The 20,963-nt window shown below is 42.4% G+C and overlaps 1 protein-coding gene across 4 annotated transcripts in view; it reads left to right on the top strand.

Moving 5' to 3' along the window:
• The window catches only part of lmf1 (lipase maturation factor 1), a 704,612-nt gene that overhangs the window by 229,958 nt on the left and 453,691 nt on the right, over positions 1 to 20,963 (top strand). The window lies entirely within an intron of this gene.

Raw genomic sequence — 20,963 nt, forward strand, 5'->3', positions numbered from 1 at the left:
CACTGAAACAGGCCCTTCGGCCCACCGAGTCTGTGCCGACCATCAACCACCCATTTTTTACTAATCCTACATTAATCCCATATTCCCTACCACATCCCCACTATTCTCCTACCACCTTCCTACACTAGGGGCAATTTACAATGGCCAATTTACTTATCAACCTGCAAGTCTTTGGCTGTGGGAGGAAACCGGAGCACCCGGCGGAAACCCACGCAGTCACAGGGAGAACTTGTAAACTCCGCACAGGTAGTACCCCGAATCGAAGCCGGGTTGCTGGAGCTGTGAGGCTGCGGTGCTAGCCACTGCGCCCCCCCCCCCCCCCCCCCATGTGTATATGGCAGCCAGTTTATTGTCAACAGCATTCCACAGGCAGGATTGGGATGACTGACTGATTTTTTTTGAGTAGTGGTTAAGGAAGGAATGTTGAGTAGGTCACCAGAGAAACTCTACTCTTGTTCAAATAGTGGGGTCTTTAACATCCACCTGAACCACCAGAATAAGCATATGACACTTTGGTTTAGTGTCTCAGCTGAAGGATGACAGCTCCAGTAGTCTTCCCTCAATACTGCACTGAGATGTCAGCCCAGATTAGGTGCTCTAGTCCTGGTAGGCGGCTTGAATTTACGACCCAGAGTTGAGACTGTTACCAATTGAATGAGCTGACAATCAGTAAAGAAGTCATGGGTACGATTTTTACCCCACACATGTAACCTTTAAATGAAATTTGCAAACTTTGTTTATTAAAATAAACATGTATGAGAAAATACTTCAGAAATGCCAAAACATTGGCTAATATTTGAATGACTTTAATGAGGTTGAATGCTGAAATATTTATTTTAACATACAAATTTAGATATTTATGAAATCTTTAGTAATCACATACAGAACTGAAGCGACTTTATGACTATGCAGAATGTTTTAAGAGAAAAAGAGTGATTAATGTACCACACTTTTCCCTTGGTGACTGATTTTTTTTTTTCTGATTTTAATTTCCTAATTGTATAGTGAAGGGGACATATTGTTCTTATTTTATGTTTCTGCTACTTGATGTTCTTCCAGCATAAGGTCTTGGCAAAAGAAAACCCTAGAATTAATTTGGTATGTTTTGCCAGACTTTGTGCACGAACAAAAGAGTCAATATAGGTATAATAGCTTGATGAGCATTAATTTATAATGCCCATTATGGAACTTTAATATACAGCTATTAAGCTTTAAGTGTAATGTGTCTAATGATTATACTACATTAATGTACATCGTCGATTTAACTTATGATATAGGCTAGGCATGTATTCCCCGTGTCAAAGGATGAACTAAAACTTCTTCACTTCACTGTTAACCATGTGCTTCAAAACAAAAAATTATTTTAGTCAACTAAGCAGATCAATGTGGTTCTATCTTTTGACCAAAGTTTACCTGCACCATTCAATTAAAATTAATATCACTGCTGTGTGGAATATCTTACATTTATACGCCACTTTATAATGTCCTCAGGATGTCCTAAGATGCTTTAAAACTAATGAATTATTTTTGAACCGAAGACTTTTGTTATGTAGGCAAGCAGACAGCAAAGTTCAAAGTAACAAATCAATGAATAACCAGATAATCTGTCTTTGTGGTGGTGTTCGTTGAAAGAGGAATTTTTGGGCAAGACATTGGGAGAGCTCCCTTCTCTTTGAATAGTGCTGTGAGATCTTTTACATCAGCCTGAGCAGGTAAATAAAATCATGGAATAGAACAAGTGATAAATATTCTAGCTAAGGATGTCAGAGGGGGGGATTTCAGTGTTGTAAGAAAAGTCAGAAAATCATTTTCTGCACGTATTCATTTCTGGCTTAAATTCATCTCTATGATTTTGTTAAAATAGTTCACAAAAATTTTTAGTACCAAGTGCACTAAAATGATGCACAGATGAATTTTCATCCATTAGTCTACTTTATGTAAGTTTTTAATACTTTTCCTTATTGTGCTTGTTTGACTTAAAATAACATAAAATTCAGAAAAAAGTATGAAAGAACACAAGCTGAATATGAAGATAGCAGTTTTTCCCTTGAGGTGAACAGTTTGCCTTGAGCATTTTATGTTACAAACCCTAATGCCAGATGGGGGAAATTGGACCTAGGTATTTTGAAGTAGATTAAACTTGTGCCAAAGGCGTTATAGCCTCTGAAATGCAAAGAGGTTGTGGGTAAATGTAAAGATCAAAATTCCTAGCAGGAAAATGGAGTACCTGGAAGTGGGCATTCCACAAGCGACAGAAATGACAATATAGGATTCAAACGTAGAGTCATAAATCGCATGTTTGACCTACCTTTTGGATAATGTGTTTAAGAGATGGAACAAAACTCTACAGACCATGGCTCCATCAGTGGCTGAAAGAGGCAGACAGCACAAAGTTTCGTGGGACTCGAGGGGAGAAAGCAAAAATCAAAAGACCATGGGAAGTTGGACGAGTAGCAGAATTTGTCCACTTTGATCAACAAAAGAAAGAATTTGGAAAGATTTAAAAATCTGATAGTCAAAAAAAGGTAGAAAATAACAGAACTTAGTTCTGAGATGCAAGGCTGAATTTTACTGGCCCCTCCAACGTCAGGGGTCATGGTGGGGGGCCCGAGAAATGCCTCCGGGGGAGGCCTCGTGGCAGCCCCCCTACCGTTCAGCGACGGGAGCAGGATCTATATATTTAAATAAATCTGAATGAATGACCTGCCTGGTCCCGTCAGTCGTCCTGCTGCGATATTCAGGTAGGTTGCCTGGACTCCCGCACTTTCAAATCTCCGAGGCGGCACACTGGTTGGGAGCGGGGAGCATTACGTTTTCAGGGTGGGGTGGGGGGAGGGAGCGAGGAAAATTATTGTGATTGGTGGAGGGGATGGTGGGGAGAGGTTCAAGGTAAAAATTAATAAACCTTGGGGAGGGAAAGGTCGGGATTGAAAGGTAAGTTTTTTTTTGAGGGGTAAGAAAACAATTAATAAATTGTTTAGTCGGGGTGGGGGGGGGAAGAGAGGGACCTGAATCTTCTATTAAATTTTTTGCTTTAATTTTATCATGTTTTTAACTTTAAAAATTCAAATCCAATGGAAGGGCTTGAAGCCCTTTAAAAATGGCGCTTGCGCAGTGGCATCGGACGCCTTTGCTGGAGACAGAGCACCTGCTTCCTCCGCATCAGTGGGTGGGGGCAGTCTGGCCCGGCCATGTAAATGAGCCACTGCGGATAATATTGCAGTGGATCCGCGGAGTAAGACCCGCGCATGCTGGCCGCCATCTTTTAGGCCACCACCAATTACAGCAGCGGCTAAGTAAAATCCAGGCCACAATATCACATACGGGAGAGAGAACTTAGATTTGTATAGTACCGTATTGCATTCTTGGGATATCCCAAAGTTCTTCACCTCCACTAGATTATTCTATGAATGTTACCTAGTAGGCAAACTGTAATGTTATTCGAATGGTTTAGATGTGCTGTTTGCACTGTACCATTGATTTAGATCAAGCTGTATGGACTTGTATAGAGAATGACACATGGAGAATAGTTTTCCCACTGGTTGTACATATTGGGAAGTAGCAGGTATCTTTTGGATGATTTTCTGTCCACGGATGGAGAATTGTTGGGCAGCGTGCCTGTGATTTCCCAATCTGTGCTGACAGTGTGAGACTCCCTGCCGACAACTTGGAAAATGGGCCCCATAAAGGAATGTGTTTGCAAGCATAAAAAGATCAAGGGTTCAGATGACATCACAAGTTGTAAGAATGAGACCCAAGTAAGTATATTGATGTCAAACTAAAACACTGAATGTGTCATTGTCTTGTAACATTGTCTTGTCTCTTCTAGTGTTTCTCTCCCCTGCCCTCCTCTCACTCAGGCTCAACAAGCTTACCTGCTTCCAGCTCCATGATTGCCGACTCCGCCTTGCTGACTCCTCGATCTCCATGTCGTGATCTCAACGCTTGGCCACAATCTGCTTGATGCCCTCGCCCGATTCCAATCTCTTGCTACCTCCCTACCTGCTCCTTGGCAGTGCCGTTCTACTGCAGGCTTTCCTGCTCTGTACCATTCACTACTTTCAAAATTCACTACCTTCAACATTCACTCCCATTACCACTGACGCACAGTGGCAGCAGTGTGTACCACCTACAAGATCCACTACAGCAACTCACCAAGGCTCCTTCATCAACACCTTCCAGACCCGCGACCTCTACCACCTAGAAGGACAAGGGCAGCAGTTGCCTGGGAATGCTACCATCTACAAGTTCCCCTCCAAGCCATACGCCATCCTGACGTGGAACAATATCGCCATTCCTTCACTGTCACTGGGTCAAAATCTTGGAATCCCTTCCTAATAGCACTGTTTGTGTACCAACACCCCATGGACCGCAGCAGTTCAAGAAGACAGCTCACCACCAGCTTCGCAAGGGCAACTAGGGTTGGGCAAAAATGCTGACCTAGCCAATGATGCCCACATCCCACAAACGAATAAAAAAAAAACAGGCAGTCAGGCTGTCAATTGTACTGATTGTCACATGGGAAACCTGAAGAAACCATTTGAACGATGTCCTGTAGTAAATATCTGCAAGATGTCTGTGAAACCTGTATTTCTGGGTTTACTATCCACAATGCTTCCCAGCCCCTGCTTCAAACATGCAGCCGCTGCTAATATTGGGGCCTATATTTTTGCTGCTACTACATGTACTGTCCAACTGGCCTAATTCTTTAAATGCACGACATGTGCTTTGAATTAATCAATTTTCTTTACCCGATTCCTTCCCCAGTGAGCTCCCCTACTTGTGCACTTCTCGGTATTTGTATCAGCGTTGTGCCAGAAGGTAAATTAAGTCACAAGTAAATACTACAGGAGATCTGTATACAGTTGCAATACATTTATCTGATGCAGTCTAATACTAATTGATAATCTATTTTGGCATCTTATTTCCCTCCTTGTAACAAATCGGGATGAAAGGTCACAAAAAATCATTTGCTGAATGAAAGCTTATGGAAGCTTGTGTCTTATGTTGGCCCATTCTGAGGTAAAGGCTTTATTAACTGAAGTATTGATCTTGAAGAACTCATGATATTTAACTCACTGAGATCTGATATTTAAATTAAGCTTTCCACAAAGCTGAGATCTTAACCATACATTGCAGCATTGAAGAAATGCAATAAGTGCTGATGAACTGATGTTGTTCTGAATCAAAAAAGGCTGTGGTCTTGGAACGTCAGGGGTGTCGTCTGTGGTCAGTGGAGGGCAAGAACATTCAGTTTTCACATGTTGCTATCAGAATTCTGAACAAAAATATTTTAAAGTAAGTTTGCGGAATGCACGAAGTCTGCAAGGTTACTTTTAAAAACATTCCTGTGTTCTAGGTCATAAAATTCTGTCTTCTACAATTACAGAACTTTTTCTCAGATAGGTATTCCACTTGCATTAATCTTGCATCTTGCTGGTAAATAAAAATTAAAAATTTCCCAATCAAAATAAAGCATAGAAATCTAAGTGGAATAATAAATTCCCTTCCTTCCCACTTCCGTGTTCTTTTTTGTTCTCCCGTCTTCCTGGCCAATTATAACTCTGAATTGTGTATGCTTACCAGTCCTCTGCAAATATGACTGCGAGTAGTTACATTATCTTGATGCAGAGCTCGATACACACACAGGGAAAGCAGCTACCACCTTTGGCCGACTTGGGAAACATGCATGGGATAACTCCAAGCTGATGGCTTACATGGCCTGTGTGCTCAGCACCTTGCTGTATGGCTGTGAGACATGGGTGACTTACAGCTACCAGGAAGAGAACCTCAATAACTTCCATCTTCACTGAGGTTCATTATGGGTCTATCTTGGCAGGACAAAATCACAAATGTGGCAGTCCTTTCAAAGGCAGAGCGCCCAAGTGTATTGGCACTAATCAGATAGAGGTGGCTTCGGTGGATTGGACATGTCGGCAGGATGGAAGATGGTCACATTCTCAAGGACATTCTGTATGGTGAGTAGCCGGAGCCAGAAAATCATTGGGGTGCCCAAAGCTCTGCTTCAAGAATGCCTGCAAGCATGACATGAGGGCCTTAAATATTGACTATTGCACTTGGGAGTCACTAGTGGGCAAAAGAGGAAAATGGCGACACATCCTATGGACTGATGTGCACTACCACGATGTCCAGTTGCTACAGCAGCTTGGCAACAGGCTCCAGCATCAAAAACAACAACTCTCAGCATCACTTGGCAGCTTCACATGAAATACTTGTGGCAGAACCTGTCTCTCAAGGATTGGCCTTCGCAGCCATCAGCAAAGGTGCACCAAGAGAAGTCACCCCAACTAAATGGATTGTTTGCTGCGTGTCCATCATCTTTCATAAACAGAAGGATGCCAACCCTAACCAACCCTGGTTACGTTCAAACATTCAAAGTTGATGGGCAGGAAAAGACCAGCTGGTCCATCAAGCCTGCTTCACATATCATGATTGTAGAAGCATCATGACTAAACACCTCCACTCCCACCCTCCCCACCCCACTCCACCAACTTCCCCCGCAGCCAATAATCACCTGGGAGAGACAAAAAGAAATGAAAACAAAACCCAGGGCCAATAAGGGGAAAATTGTTCTGTAAAATTCTCTGACAAGTGTGGGGTGATGCATTTTGGCAGAAGGGATAGGGAGAGGCAATATATACTTAATGGCACAGTTCTAAAGGGTGTGCAAGAAAAGAGGGACTTGGGGGTGCATATGCATTGATCTTTGAAGTTGACAGGACATATTGAGAGAGTGGTTAGTAAAGCGTATGGGATCTTGGGCTTCATAAATAGAGGCATAGAGTACAAAAGCAGGGAAGCTATGTTGAACCTTTATAAAGCTCTGGTTAGGCCCCAGCTGAAATATTGAATCCAGTTCTGGTCACCACACTTTAGGAGGGATGTGAGGGTCCTTGAGAGGGTGCAGAGGAGTTTACCAGAATGGTTCCAGGGATGGAGGATTTTAGTTACAGGGTTAGGTTGGAAAAGCTGGGGTTGTTCTCCCTGGATCAAAGGAAATTGAGGGGATATTTGATAGAGGTATTCTAGATTATGACAGGCTTAGATAAGCCATAACCCATTAACTAATGGTACAAGGACTAGGAGACACATGGAAGATTTTGGGCAAGAGATACAGGGGGAATATGAGGAAGAACTTACACAATGGGGATAATGACTTGGAACTCACTGCCTGTAAGGGTGGTGGAAGCAGAGACGATCAATGACTTCAAAAGGAAATTGGATGGGCACTTGAAGGAAATAAACTTGCAGGGCTATGGGGATCGAGTGGGGGAGTGGGAGTGATGGTTTAGCTCTGTGGAGAGCCGGCATTGACTCGAAGGGCTGAATGACCTCCTTTTGTGCCGTAAAAGACTCTATGACTCCCTCAGCTGATCGAAACCACTCCAGGTAATCACATGGACAAAGTGTGATCTATAAAGGCATTTACTTTCTGTCTGATGCGAACTCTGCAGCAGTCAGGAACTGGTCCAGCTCCCTCTTGAAGACGTACAGAGAGTCAGCTCCCTCTGTGCCAACCAGAGGCTCAGAACTCTTTGGGAAAAGAAGGGAATTCTGATAGCAAAAAGAAGATATTCTGGCATGGTCCAGTTTGCTCAGTTTGCTGATTGATTTTTTTAAAATTCCAAATAATCACTCTTTAAGGACTCATTAATTTAATGTAGTCCATCAACTGTACGGCAAAATACAGAGGATGCTGTCCAGTGTCATCAGCCAAACTGATCTTTGTGGAGTAAGTCTTCTATAAATCTTGTCTACAATGTATTCCGTATACAAGTAATGTAGTTTTTTTTCTGCTAAAGTATTAGGAAATGATTAGAAAACAAGTTAGGTAGCTGTGTGAAATGTTTTGCCAAGGTAGCGTAATTGGACATAGGATTATTTGCACATAAGATTATGTAGTTTGAAGTTTTTGACATTTTCATCTGATCTAGCCTCAAAAGCTTTTGGTGGAGAGAGTTCCAACTTCTTGTAAGAAGAAATGTTTCCTGCCATCACCCCTGAATGGCCTAGCTCAAATTTTAAGACTATGCCCCCTTGCTCTGGATTCCTGGCCAGCGGAAATAGTTTCTCTTTATCTCGCCTGTCAATTCCTTTAATCATCTTAAACACCTCAACTAGATTACCTGTTAATCTTTTCCCATCACCTTTTCCTTGTGGAAATGGCTTGACAATAGTTTCCATCAGCCGACTGAATCTTTATTATCTGACATATTTAGTCACACCTAATACTTAAATGGATTGCGGTAAATTGCTTATTGGATAATGTGCACGAGGCCCGTCACGTTTCCTTTTCTCCAAATGGCACACTGCAAGATAATTAATGCAGGATACAATTGGAAGATAAGCAGAGCGTCCTAATAAACTTACTGCTGGCACATGCCCTCCTATTTCCCCATCTTGCAAACCTTTGACACAATATTTATAATGCTTCATCCTCATAAAAGGTTAGAGGGCTAATATTTAGGCATCTCTTCTTGCAACTGTCTCTTGATGACAAGTAGCTCTTGAAAGAATGCAAATTACCTTTTGTTCTTTGACATAGTCAAATGTAATCCATAATGAGTATTCTGACAATTGGCTGCAGCAAGTAATTACATTTAACACACACCATTTGTGGAATGAATGCATGGAAGAATATGAGAGAAAGAACACTTCCAGTTGGGGTGCAATGGACATGGAATTACCTCCTGAACAATGATGGTAAACAACTCAAACACCTTGCTGCAGTGTGAGGGGGAGGTATGTGAAAGCCATTCTTGGAAGATGTGCATGACTTCCTCTTGGCTTGCCTGATGTAGTAAGAGCATTAAACTTTTGGCTAATGCATGAGATTTTGGGAGTTGGCACTGAATGTTCTTGTCAACCTCTTTCACTGGGTATGAGCAAATCTCTTTGGGGCCCTGCATTTTTAATGTTGCAAAGAGAACCACCCTCCTATGTCTCACCACCTGCTTCTGTCCTCTAGCAGACCTCTTGGATATTTAGTGACAAATTTCTTAGATGCAGCAAAAAACTTAAGCAAGGTGATCAATTGGCCGTGTAAGTAGCTGTAGCCATATGGCAACCCTCCTATGGCAGCTTGCAGTGCAAGCTGTTTTTAACACCTAGAACTTGCTCAAATAATTCTTCTTCTTCTTTGGCCTCCTTGTCTCGGGAGACAATGGGTAAGCGCCTGGAGGTGGTCAGTGGTTTGTGGAGCTGCGCCTGGAGTGGCTATAAAGGCCAATACTAGAGTGACAGACTCTTCCACAGGTGCTGCAGAAAAAATTGGTTGTCGAGGCTGTTACACAGTTGGCTCTCCCCTTGTGCTTCTGTCTTTTTTCCTGCCAACTGCTAAGTCTCTTCGACTTACAAGGAGCCTAACCTCAGAAGTTATGCCATAGCATTCATTATATAAGGCAGGGGTGAATTGTTCTTGGTCTCACTATTAGTAATTGGGTTAGAAAATCTATGCTAGACACACTGGTTTTCTCATGTCAATCAACAACAGCAACAACAACTTGCATTTATGTAGAGCCTTCAACAAAGTGAGAAGTTCCAAGTCACTCCACAGGAGCTTTATCAAACAAAATTTGACACCAAGCCACGTAAGGAAATACTAGGGCAAGATGTCCAAAAGCTTGGTCAAACAGGTAGGCTTTAAGGAATGTCTTAAAGGAGGAAAAAGAGGTAGAGAAGCAGAGAGAGCTTTAGAGAGGGAATTTCAGAGCTTAGAGTCACAGGAGCTGAAGGCACAGTCACCAATGGTGGAGTGGTTAAATTTCGGAATGTGCAAGAGGCCAGAATTGGAGGAGTGCAAATATCTTGGATGATTGTGGAGGGAGGGGCTGATAACAAGGAAGAGAATTTTAAAATCAAGGTGTTGCTCATCCAAGAGCCAATGTAGGTCAGCGAGAACAGGGTGATTGAATGAATGGGGCCTGGTGGGATACAAGCAGCAGAATTTTGGATGGCTTAAGTTTAAGGAGAATGGTACACTGACCAGGAGTGCATTAGAATAGTCCAGTCTAGAGGTAACAAAGGCATGATTCAATCATTAGAATAACTAACTATATTGTCTGTGTGTGTGTACACATTTAATATGTATGTCTGTGTATGTATAATCTAATTATGAGAATGGATCTTTAAAAAAACTAGGTGATGTTATCTTGCTGTTTTCTTTGTTTTGGCATCTGCTCAGACAGATTACCAATGTACAAGCACTGTGAAGGAACTTTTTGAACTTTTAACATCATTTTTTGCTTTTTATTTCCATAGGCTGTTATAAAATTTTACGTTTTAAAAGTGAATAGAATGTGCTCAATTTAAATGAAACCTCAGACTGCAAATTTATGTAACAGCTGTTAATGAACACTGTTACTTTCCAACAGCTGCTTTTGTTTTTTTAAAAAAAGGAATTATTTTGCTGAGTTGATCATATCTAGTTGCCTCCTGACCATCAGGTCGCTGGTCATGATTCACTTTATTAGTCTTGAGATTGCTTTTCTTACAAGCAGACCTCTCAAATCAAACAAATTCTGGAATAAATACTGGTAAACTAAGTGTACATCAAATTGATATAAAACCAAAGAGTGCTGGAAATACTCAGCAGGTCTGGCAGCATCTGTGGAGAGAGAAGCAAAGTTCTGATGAATGGTCACTGACCTGAAACATTAACTTTGCTTCTCTCTCCACAGACGCTGCCAAACCTGCTGAGTATTTCCAGCACTTTTTGGTTCTATTTCAGATTTCCAGCATTTGTAGTATTTTGCTTTTCTACATCAAATGGATGATCTTTAGCCTGTTGGTTTCCTAACTCTGCTTGTCAGATGTGATTGTGTCTGCATTTATCCACTTAGTTTTGAGAACCAAGGAGGTTTGAACACAAAAAGCAAGAAAGGCAAATAGGCAGAGAGTTATTTTCTTTTGAGGTGTGTGACATGGGAAGGATGCAGGAATGAACAAGAGTCTGGGACTGAGCATAAAAATAATGATGAAGGGTCACTGACCTGAAACATTAACTCTGCTTCTCTCTCCACAGATGCTGCCAGACCTGCTGATATTTCCAGCATTTCTTTTTTTTAATACAGATTTCCAGCATCTGCAGTATTTTGCTTTTATTATTATAAAAATAAGTTGCTGCATGTTTAATATATGTTGTGACAAAAACTTGGCAGGGACAGAGAAAATATCTTGACTTTTGGGAAGGTTTCATAGCGTACAAAAATCAATGCTTCAAATTCATAAATGTTAGCTGAATGGATTGTTTAAAAGCTTTCTTGCCTCCTCTTACTCATTGAAGGGGAGCTTCATTGCAGGTTTGGGTATTGGAAATGGTACTTTATTTGTTTGTGGCGGGAGAGAAACTTGTTTTTGTGAGATTGACGAACTGGTGAATACCAGCTGGTCCATCAGGCCTGCCCCCCACACTACCATGGCTGGAGTATCGTGACGAAATACTTCCCCATTCCCCACCTCTCCTCTACAGGCAATGAATCTCTTGGCAGAGGCAAAAAGGACAGCAAGAAAACCTAGGACCAATAAAAGGAAAAGTGGTCTGGAGAATTCCTCTGATGCCCGCAGGTGAGGAGACCAGGAGATCACATGGACCAAGTATTATCTGTAAAAGACAGTGGAGTCTGTTGTTCTACAATGCTGGAGCATGAAAGCAAATAGCCGTCTGTCTTTCTGCACCAGCAGAGTTATAGGTGAGTGAGTTAATCACCACCGGTGAAGTGCAGCGTGGCAATATGCAATCAAGGAATCAGACAGCACAGCCTGAGAAACCTGTTGGGAGAATTAGGTCAAAAATAATAAAGGGACTGCACTGCTGGCTCCCAACTGGTGTGCAACTGGCTGCTGCCCATCTCCCTTCAGCATCTGTTGAATGTGAGACACATGAGACTATTAGTTGTGCGCAGGAGATTGGGCTTTAGTTAGGTTTGGAAGTGTTGTGGCGCAGTCTCAATATAAAGGGACAGCCATTTAAGACTGAGACGAGAAATTTCTTCACTCCAAGAGTTGTGATCTTTTGGGATTCTCTATCCCAGAGATCTGCGGATACTCAGCCATTGAGTATATTCAAGAGAAAGATCAATAGATTTTTGGATATAGGGGAATTAACGGATATGGGGATAGAATGGAAAAGCGGAGTTGAGGTAGAAGATGAGCCATGATTGTATTGAATGGTGGAGCAGGCTTGAAGGGCCGAATGGACTACTCCTGCTCCTATTTCATATGTAACTTATGTAACACTTAACTAAACAAAAACATAGACAGAAATTTTTTTTGAAGTGATACATCTTCTCTATATTGACCTCTATATTTAGTTTGATAATCTGTGAAGGAGATGTACCCGAATAAACTAGGCCACTCCTTGAAGCCCTACTGCATCTTAATAATTGCGCATCGCTGCCATTTTTTGCAGGTTTTGCAAATTTGTTACAAAATCTGAGCCAAATGTCACACAAAAGACTACTCAGACTTGTAACATTTTTACTGGTTCTGGTTGCGTGCAACAAGTAAATGACTCAGAAGCAGAGCGACAGAAATTATCACCTTGTGCTCCAATTTAATTTTGGTTGTTAAAAAAAATTAACGGCGCTAACAGTGTGTAGAAGTAGCTGTTACCGTGATATTGGCAATTCTTTTTTATTGTGCAAAGCAACTTCGATGTGTTGCAATCCAGAATAACTGTTGCATGCATGTTATTGCCTATTTGACCAAGTTATACTTGTGAGCAGTTGAATGTTTCCTACAGTCATTCATTAAGTCAAATTACTTCCTGGCATAGCTACGTTGCCAACTTAAATGTACCATCTGATTGACTAATGGAAAGAAAACCTGGAAGAGATGGCCTTCCATGGCCTTGAGCTGTTTTTCAGAATAATCAGTAATCAGATGTACATGGCGTCTAGTTTAATATAGTTCATTCCTTTCTGAAACCATTCACATGATTTTTTGAACCATTTAATGTGAATGTTCGTGTATGGTTTTTAAATGAGCCAGCAACTGAAGATGGCAGCTTGTTGGTGACTATCACAAACACATTTGATGAATTTTGATTTGAACGAATTGGAATGGGCTAGCCTGGCCATGTAGTTTCTTTGATATATCCCTGATTTCTCATATTACTCTTTGTCCATCAAAACATTCCCTTTGCTTGTGCCTAGCTCCTTTTATCTCTTTGGCTAGGATAATTTAGGTAAATGGAATTGAAATCCAGACCAGCTATTGTTTAATTAAAGGGCAGAGCAGGCTCGAGGGGCTGAATGGCCTATTCCTGTTCCTACGTTCCTATTCCTACTCTCTTTACCGTTAGGTTTTCTCCTCCTACCCCTATAAGGACCTTTTTTTTGAAAAAAAGTTGTACTTTTCTTCAATTTTCGCTCCTCCTCTCCTGAAGGAATAGACGAGTGCTGGAGAATATTTCTACACCTGCTTAACTTCGGTACATTGTGTGAGTGGCCATTCTTAATGTATCAGCCTTGACAGTGAGTGACAGCTGGTTGCTTTGAATTTCACTTGCACACACATTCCAGTTGGAATCATTGCACAATGATCAGGAGCAGGAATCCTGGCTGATTGATAAATTTATTAGCGTTCTTTTGAGGGAGTACCAAGCAGGGTGGATAAAGGAGTAAATGCAGTGTATTTGGATTCCAGAAGACATTCGATAAGGTGCCACATAAAAGGTTACTGCACAAGGTAAGAGCTTGGGGGTAATAGATTAATGTAGATAGAGGATTGGCTGATTGACAGAAAATGAAGAGTTGGAATAAATGTGTAATTTTCAGGTTGGCAAGCTGTAACTAATGGAGTGCCACAGGGATCAGTGCTGGAGCCTCAACTGTTTACAATCTGTATTAATGACTTGGATGAAGGGACTGAGTGTATTGTAGCCAGATATGCTGATGATACAAATATAGGTGGGAAAGCAAGTTGTGAAGAGGACACAAAGGGATTAATTTTATGAGCCCCCAGAGGCAGGGAGACCCATAGAATTACGACGGGGGGTGGGGGGTGGGGTGTGGTGGAGTGCTCGTCGCCTCCCCGTCGCCAAGCAATTTTGTCGGGGTGGGGGGTGCGGGGGAATTGGTAGGCCGGCAACCAGAGGGCCAATTGAGGCCATTAAGTTGCCTATGAATGGCCACTTAAGGCCTCTTTCCCTGCCGATGGAATTTAACCAACGGTGGGGGGAGTCTCCGCCATGTGGGGAGGTCGCCCAGCAATAATGAGCCAGCCTCTCTGCAGGCTTTGGGGGTGGGTGGGTGGTGGGGTCCGGCCTCCATTTGAGGACCCCCCGCAGGGAGAAACTCTACAATCTTGGACACCCCTGCACTACACGCCCACCCTCCTACCCCCCCACCCCCTCCACCTGTACCCCCCACCAATGTCTTCCGGAGTGGCCTCGGCGACCCTGCCTCGCTTACCTGAGGTCTGGGTCTCGAGCACTGGGCCTGGTTCCAAGGCCTTTGCAGTACTAGCAGTGGCCATTACTCCTGGTGGCGCCACTGATACTGCTGAGCTGCTGGCCCTGTGATTTGCTGGCAGCTCTTGGAGGTGAGATCTCTGTCTTTAATGGGACAGTTAAGTGCCAGAACAATGCAAGATCAGGGTGGGGGGGGGGGGCTTGGAAAGGCCAAGGCTTCCCCCCATCTTGTAGCCCAAAGAGTTTGCAAAGGGATATAGATAGATTAATTGAATGGGCAAAAATTTGGCAGATGGAGTGTAACGTGGGAAAATGTGATGTTATCCACTTTGATAGGAAAAATAGAAAAGCTGAATATTATTTAAGTGGCAAAAGACTGCAGAATGCTGCGGCACAGAGGAATCTTGATGTCCTCATATATGAAACACAAAAAGTTAGCATGCAGGTACAGCAAGTAATTAGGAAGGCAAATGAAATGTTGGCCTTTATTGCAAAGGGGAGTATATAAGTGGGGATGTCTTTCAACAACTGTACAGGGCATTGGTGAGACCATACCCAAGATTACTGCATACAGCTTTGGTCTGTTTATTTTAGGAGGGATATAATTGTATTGGAGGCATTTTAGAGAAGGTTCACCTGGTTGATTCCTGGCATGAAGGGGTTGCCTTATGAGGAAAGATTGAGCAGATTGGGCCGATACTCATTGGTGTTTAGAAGCATGAGAGGTAATCTTATTGAAATGTAAGATTCTGAGGGGCTTGACAGGGTAGATGCTGAGAGAATGTTCCCCCTCATGGGCGAATCTAGAACTAGGGGGTGTAATTTCAGAATAAGGGGTCTCCCATTTAAGACAGAGATAAGGAGGAATTTCTTTTCTGAGGGTTGTTAATCTTGGGAATTCTGTTCCCAGAGAACAGTGGAGGCTGGGTCATTGAATATATTCAAAACTGAGTTAGACAGATTTTTGATCCATAAGGGAGTTGAAGGTTATGGGGAACAGGCAGGAAAGTGGAATTGAGGCCAAGATCATGAGTAATAATCTCATTGAATGGCAGAGCAGGCTCTAGGGGCCGTATCACCTACTCCTGCTACTATTTCATATATTCTTACCTGCAGAAACAATAATTCAGTGAGTGACTGGTCAATCTGGAGAAACAGTGGAAGCAGTTAATATTCTTTCAGAAAATAATGTTTTGGGAAGGAGTATATGAGCAATTTGAGACATAGTTTATGATAAGTATATCATGCTTTGTGGAACAGGTGACTTTGGACAGTTGGTTCCCAAAGCTTTCCACCACTAGGGTTTTCCTCGTGTCATGTCTGGCTCTGTTGCAGACTAAATGTTAGCAATTGTTTAGTCATCAACTCTATTATTGTTGTATTGTGTGTCTACAAGGATGGCAGAAGATGAACAAGATGGACTTTAATCACCTAGCACTTTCTATGTTCCTATGATATTTTCATCTATCTGCGTCTTAGATGAGAGGCATAAATGCCAACTTTAGCATCACTATTGCTATGCTGAGATCATTTAACTCTCTCAAACCTGGGATGCAGCCTAGCACCTCTGTGATTCAGTTCCACACTAGTCAGTCAACCTACTTACAAAGCCACCACAAGCCCTTCATTTGGGTGGATGTAATGATCCAGGCTTTGGGCCTCACCACATGTACATATTGCAGAGAATATACTGGACGGAAGCAGGTCATTTGATCCAACCAATCCATGCTGGAATTTATGCTCCACTGAGCTTCCTCTCATCCTGCCTCATCCCAATCTATCTGCAAAGTCCTCTATTCCCTGTCCCTCAATGCTTACCCAACCTCCCCTTAAATGGATCAAGACTATTCACTTCAATTACCCCAGTTTATCAGTAGTATTGCTTGTGATTGTCTTATATGATGTGCTTCTGTGGAGTTGGGATGAGTGATAACACTTATTAGAATTCTGCAGTATACTTGCCATTCAACTTAAAGGCTCAACTGAGGAAAGACAGACATGGTGGCTCAAGCTAACTGATCTTAATTTCTTTGAAAATGGACACAATTCAACCTTATGTGATTGCAAAAATTTTGCTGCAATCTCGTTTTCCCTCTCATCATTTTCTAGACTGCCAAAGGTTGTAAAGAAGGAGGAAGCTCTTTGTTTATTACCATCTTTCGGATAAGATGTTAGGCTGAGTCGCCATCTGGCTGTTCAGCTAGATGGTACTATTTGAAGAATAATGGAGTTCTCACAATGTCCTGGCTAATATTTATCCTTCAACCAATACGACCAAAAAACATATAATCTAGTCTTTTATCTGAGTTTCTGTTTGTGGGATCTTTGTGCTCAAATTGGCTGCCACATTTGCCAACATAAATAGCACTTCAAAAGTAATTTTTGTGCTAGGAAGCATTTTGGGGTGTCCTGAGGACATGAAAGGTGCTATATAAATGCATGCTTTCTCAACTTTTTTCACGCTGTTCAGCCAGCTGTAAGGAATGAGCTTCAATTGTTGATCGTTCAAAGTCCCCATCTCTAAGACAAACACATGCAAGGAAGTTTAATAGTGTAGACAAAGTTCTCCAGTACACAAACTAAGCTTAAATTTTGTTGCTTTAGTGTAGAAATAAGCACATTAAAAATCCCAATTTATTGTCAAACAAATACTTGTCTGAAAAGTTTTCAAAGGAAAGCAAATGCAGGGTTGTTGTACCTATCTGTGCACGTCCGTGCTGGACCTGGGACATTTTATAGGTTGTAGGTATTTTTGGGGTTCAATTTATAAGCCGGTGACTTTGATGCCTGTCATTCCCTCTATATGCATGTTGTGTGTGCCTTTTTACTTCTGTCTTTACTTTGTCTTTGTATATGCATTTCTGCACATCTCCCATGTCAACATTTGAAATGCTATTTGGGGCAATGCTACTCTAAAGATATTGTAAATAGTTGGTTAAAAAAATTCTGGAAGGCTATAATTCAGCTAAGTATACTGCTTAAGGATATTTCGTAAAGTCTTGTACATAATGGTGTACATTGACTGTAGGGTGATACATCTTCAGTGCATGGTGGTATATAAAATAACCCTGTGAAGATTTAGCTTTTAACTACTGTTTTCTTTCAGATGATGGTTATGAGAATAATATCCTGTGAAGTTCTAGTGATGAATGTTGTAAAGTAGAATTGGAGAAAGTTGCAGAGTAAATTCATGTTCAATTCATGCTAGGAACTGACTGAAAATAAGGGGGTGAAATCTTATTTTAATGAGTCACAGAGTCATACAGCACAGAAACAGGCCCTTCGGCCCATCGTGTCTGTGCCGACCATCAAGCACCTATCTATTCTAATCCCATTTTCCATAAACTTGGCCCGTAGCCTTGTACGCTATGGCATTTCAAGTGCTCATCTAAATACTTCTTAAATGTTGTGAGTGTTCTGGCCTCTACCAACCCTTGAGGCAGCGTGTTCCAGATTCCAAACACCCTTTGGGTGAAAAGATTTTTCCTCAAATCCCCTCTAAACCTCCTGCCCCTTACCTTAAATCTATGCCCCCTGGTTATTGACACCTCTGCTAAGGGAAAAAGTTTCTTCCTATCTACCCCATGTCTGCCCCTTGTAATTTTGTATACCTCAATCAGGTCCCCCCTCAGTCTTCTCTGCTCTAAGGAAAACAACCCGAGCTTATCCAGTCTCTCTTCATAGCTGAAATGCTCCAGCCCAGGCAACATCCTGGTGAATCTCCTCTGCACCCTCTCCAGTGCAATCACATCCTTCCTATAGTGTGGCGACCAGAACTGCACACAGTACTCCAGTTCTGGCCTAGCCAGCATTTTTTACAGCTCCATCATAACCTCCCTGCTCTTATATTCTATGCCTCGGCTAATAAAGGCAAGTATCCCATATGCCTTCCTAACCACCTTATCTACCTGTGCTGCTGCCTTCAGTGATTTATGGACAAGTACGCCAAGGTCCCTCTAACCCTCTGTATTTCCTAGGGTCCTACCATCCATTGTATCTTCCCTTGCCTTGTTAGTCCTCCTAAAATGCATCACCTCACACTTATCAGGATTAAATTCCATTTGCCACTGCTCTGCCCATCTTACCAGCCCATCTATATCGTCCTGTAATCTAAGGCTTTCCCCCTCACTATTTACAACACCACCATTTTTCGTGTCATCTGTGAACTTACTGATCATACCTCCTATATTCACGTCTAAATCATTAATGTACACTACAAACAGCAAGGGTCCCAGCACTGATCCCTGCGGTATACTACTGATCACAGGCTTCCAATTGCAAAAACAACCCTCGACCATCACCCTCTGCCTCCTACCAGTAAGCCAATTTTGGATCCAATTTGCCAAATTGCCCTGGATCCTATAGGTTCTTACCTTCTTAACCAATCTCCCGTGCAGGACCTTATCAAAAGCTTTATTGACGTCCATGTAGACGACATCAACTGCTTTACCCTCATCTACACATCTAGTCACCTCCTCGATAAATTCAATTTAAATTTGTTAGACATGATCTCTCCCTGACAAAGCCATGCTGACTATCCTTGATTAATCCCTGCCTCTCCAAGTGGAGATTAATCCTGTCCCTCAGAATTTTTTCCAATCGTTTCCCTACCTTAGACTCACTGGCCTATAATTACCTGGTTGATCCCTATCACCCTTCTTGAATAATGCTACCACATTCGCTGTCCTTCAGTCCTCTGACACCTCTCTTGTGGCCAGAGATTATTTGAAAATTTGTGTCAGAGCCCCTGCAATCTCCTCCCTTGCCTCACATAGCAGCCTGGGATACATCTCATCTGGGCCTGGGGATTTATCCACTTTTAAGCCCGCTAAAACAGCTAATACCTCCTCCCTTTCAATGCTAATTTGTTCAAGTATACCTCAGTCCCCCTCCCTGATCTCTACACCTACATCGTCTTTCTCCATTGTGAACACAGATGAAAAGTAATAATTTAAAACCTCACCTACGTCCTCCGGCTCCACAGACCGATTGGCACTTTGGTCCGTAATGGTCCTACTCTTTCCCTGGTTATCCTCTTGCCTTTAATATACTTATAAAACGCCTTGGGATTTTCCTTTATCTTGCCCACCAGTGTTTTTTCATGTCCCCTCTTCACTCTCCTAATTACTTTAAGTACCACCTTACACTTTCTATACTCCTCTAGGGCCTCTGCCATTTTTAGCCCTCTGAATCTGCCATAAGCCTCCTTTGATTTTCTTATCCAATCCTCTATATCCCTTGATATCCAGGGTTCCCTGGACCTTTATGGGAACATGTTGGCTCTGAACTTTCACTATTTCCTTTTTGAATGACTCCCACTGGTCTGATGTAGACTTTTCTGCAAGTAGCTGCTCCCAGTCCTCTTCGGCCAGATCCCGTTTTATCATATTGAAATTGGCTTTCCCCCAATTCAGTACCTTTATTTCTGGTCCATCTTTGTCCTTTTCCATGACTACCTTAAATCTTACAGAGTTATGGTCACTATCCCCGAAATGCACCCCCATTGACACTTCTACCATTTGTCCGGCTTCATTCCCTAAGATTAGGTCCAGTACCGCCCCTTCTCTTGTAGGACTTTCTACATACTGGCTCAAAAAGCTCTTCTGGATGCACTTTAAGAATTCCGCCCCCTTTAAGACTTTTGCTCTAATACTATCCCAGTTAATGTTGGGAAAGTTGAAATCCCATACTATTATTACCCTATTATTTTTACACCTCTCTGCGATTTGCCTACATATCTGCTCCTCTATCTCTCCCTGACTGTTTGGAGGCCTGTAGTACAGTCCCAGCAAAGTGATTGCCCCCTTTTTGTTTTTACGTTCTACCCATATGGCCTTATTTGAGGAACCTTCTAAGATATCCCTCCTTACTGCAGTAATTGACTCCTTGATCAATAGTGCAATGCCACCTCCTCTTTTACACCCCATGCCCGCCCCCCGTCACACCTGAAGATCCTATAGCCTGGAATATTGAGCTGCCAGTTCTGCCCTTCCCTCTTGCTTCACCATTCAACCAGATCATTTTATTTTTTCTCTTCCCTCCCCCATCTCTTAATTCAACATCCCTTTCCCTGGCCAAATGGGGCCAGAGCCATTGCAGCAGCAGTGAGACTGGGAGGAAATACACAAGCTGTGGCCTGTGCAGCAACGATGTTAGGAGGTGTGCATTGGTCTCCATGCTTTGCAATAGTGGTGGGAGAGGAAGGAATCAAATTTTTGCCAGGGTTGTTCTGGCAGCAGCAGGAATGGAAAGGAATCTCTGGCTGGGGTCATTACTGCATCAATGGGAGCAGGAGTGGGGAAGATTCGGTCCTTTGGGAGTTGTAGCACCAGTAATGGAAGCAGAAACTTTCAGGACACGGTGGCTAAGCAGGAGAGACAAGACTGAGATCTGTGCTGTTGCAGTGGTGTGGGAACATAACTCAACTAAATGCCACAGAATTCAGAATGAATAAAACCAGACATGCTGTGAAGGGAGGGGTGTGCCATGATTGATTCAGATCTGTAATTGTTCTGAAAGAACCTGAGCA

Source organism: Heterodontus francisci, chromosome 24, assembly GCF_036365525.1.
Source record: "Heterodontus francisci isolate sHetFra1 chromosome 24, sHetFra1.hap1, whole genome shotgun sequence".
Classification (NCBI taxonomy): domain Eukaryota; kingdom Metazoa; phylum Chordata; class Chondrichthyes; order Heterodontiformes; family Heterodontidae; genus Heterodontus; species Heterodontus francisci.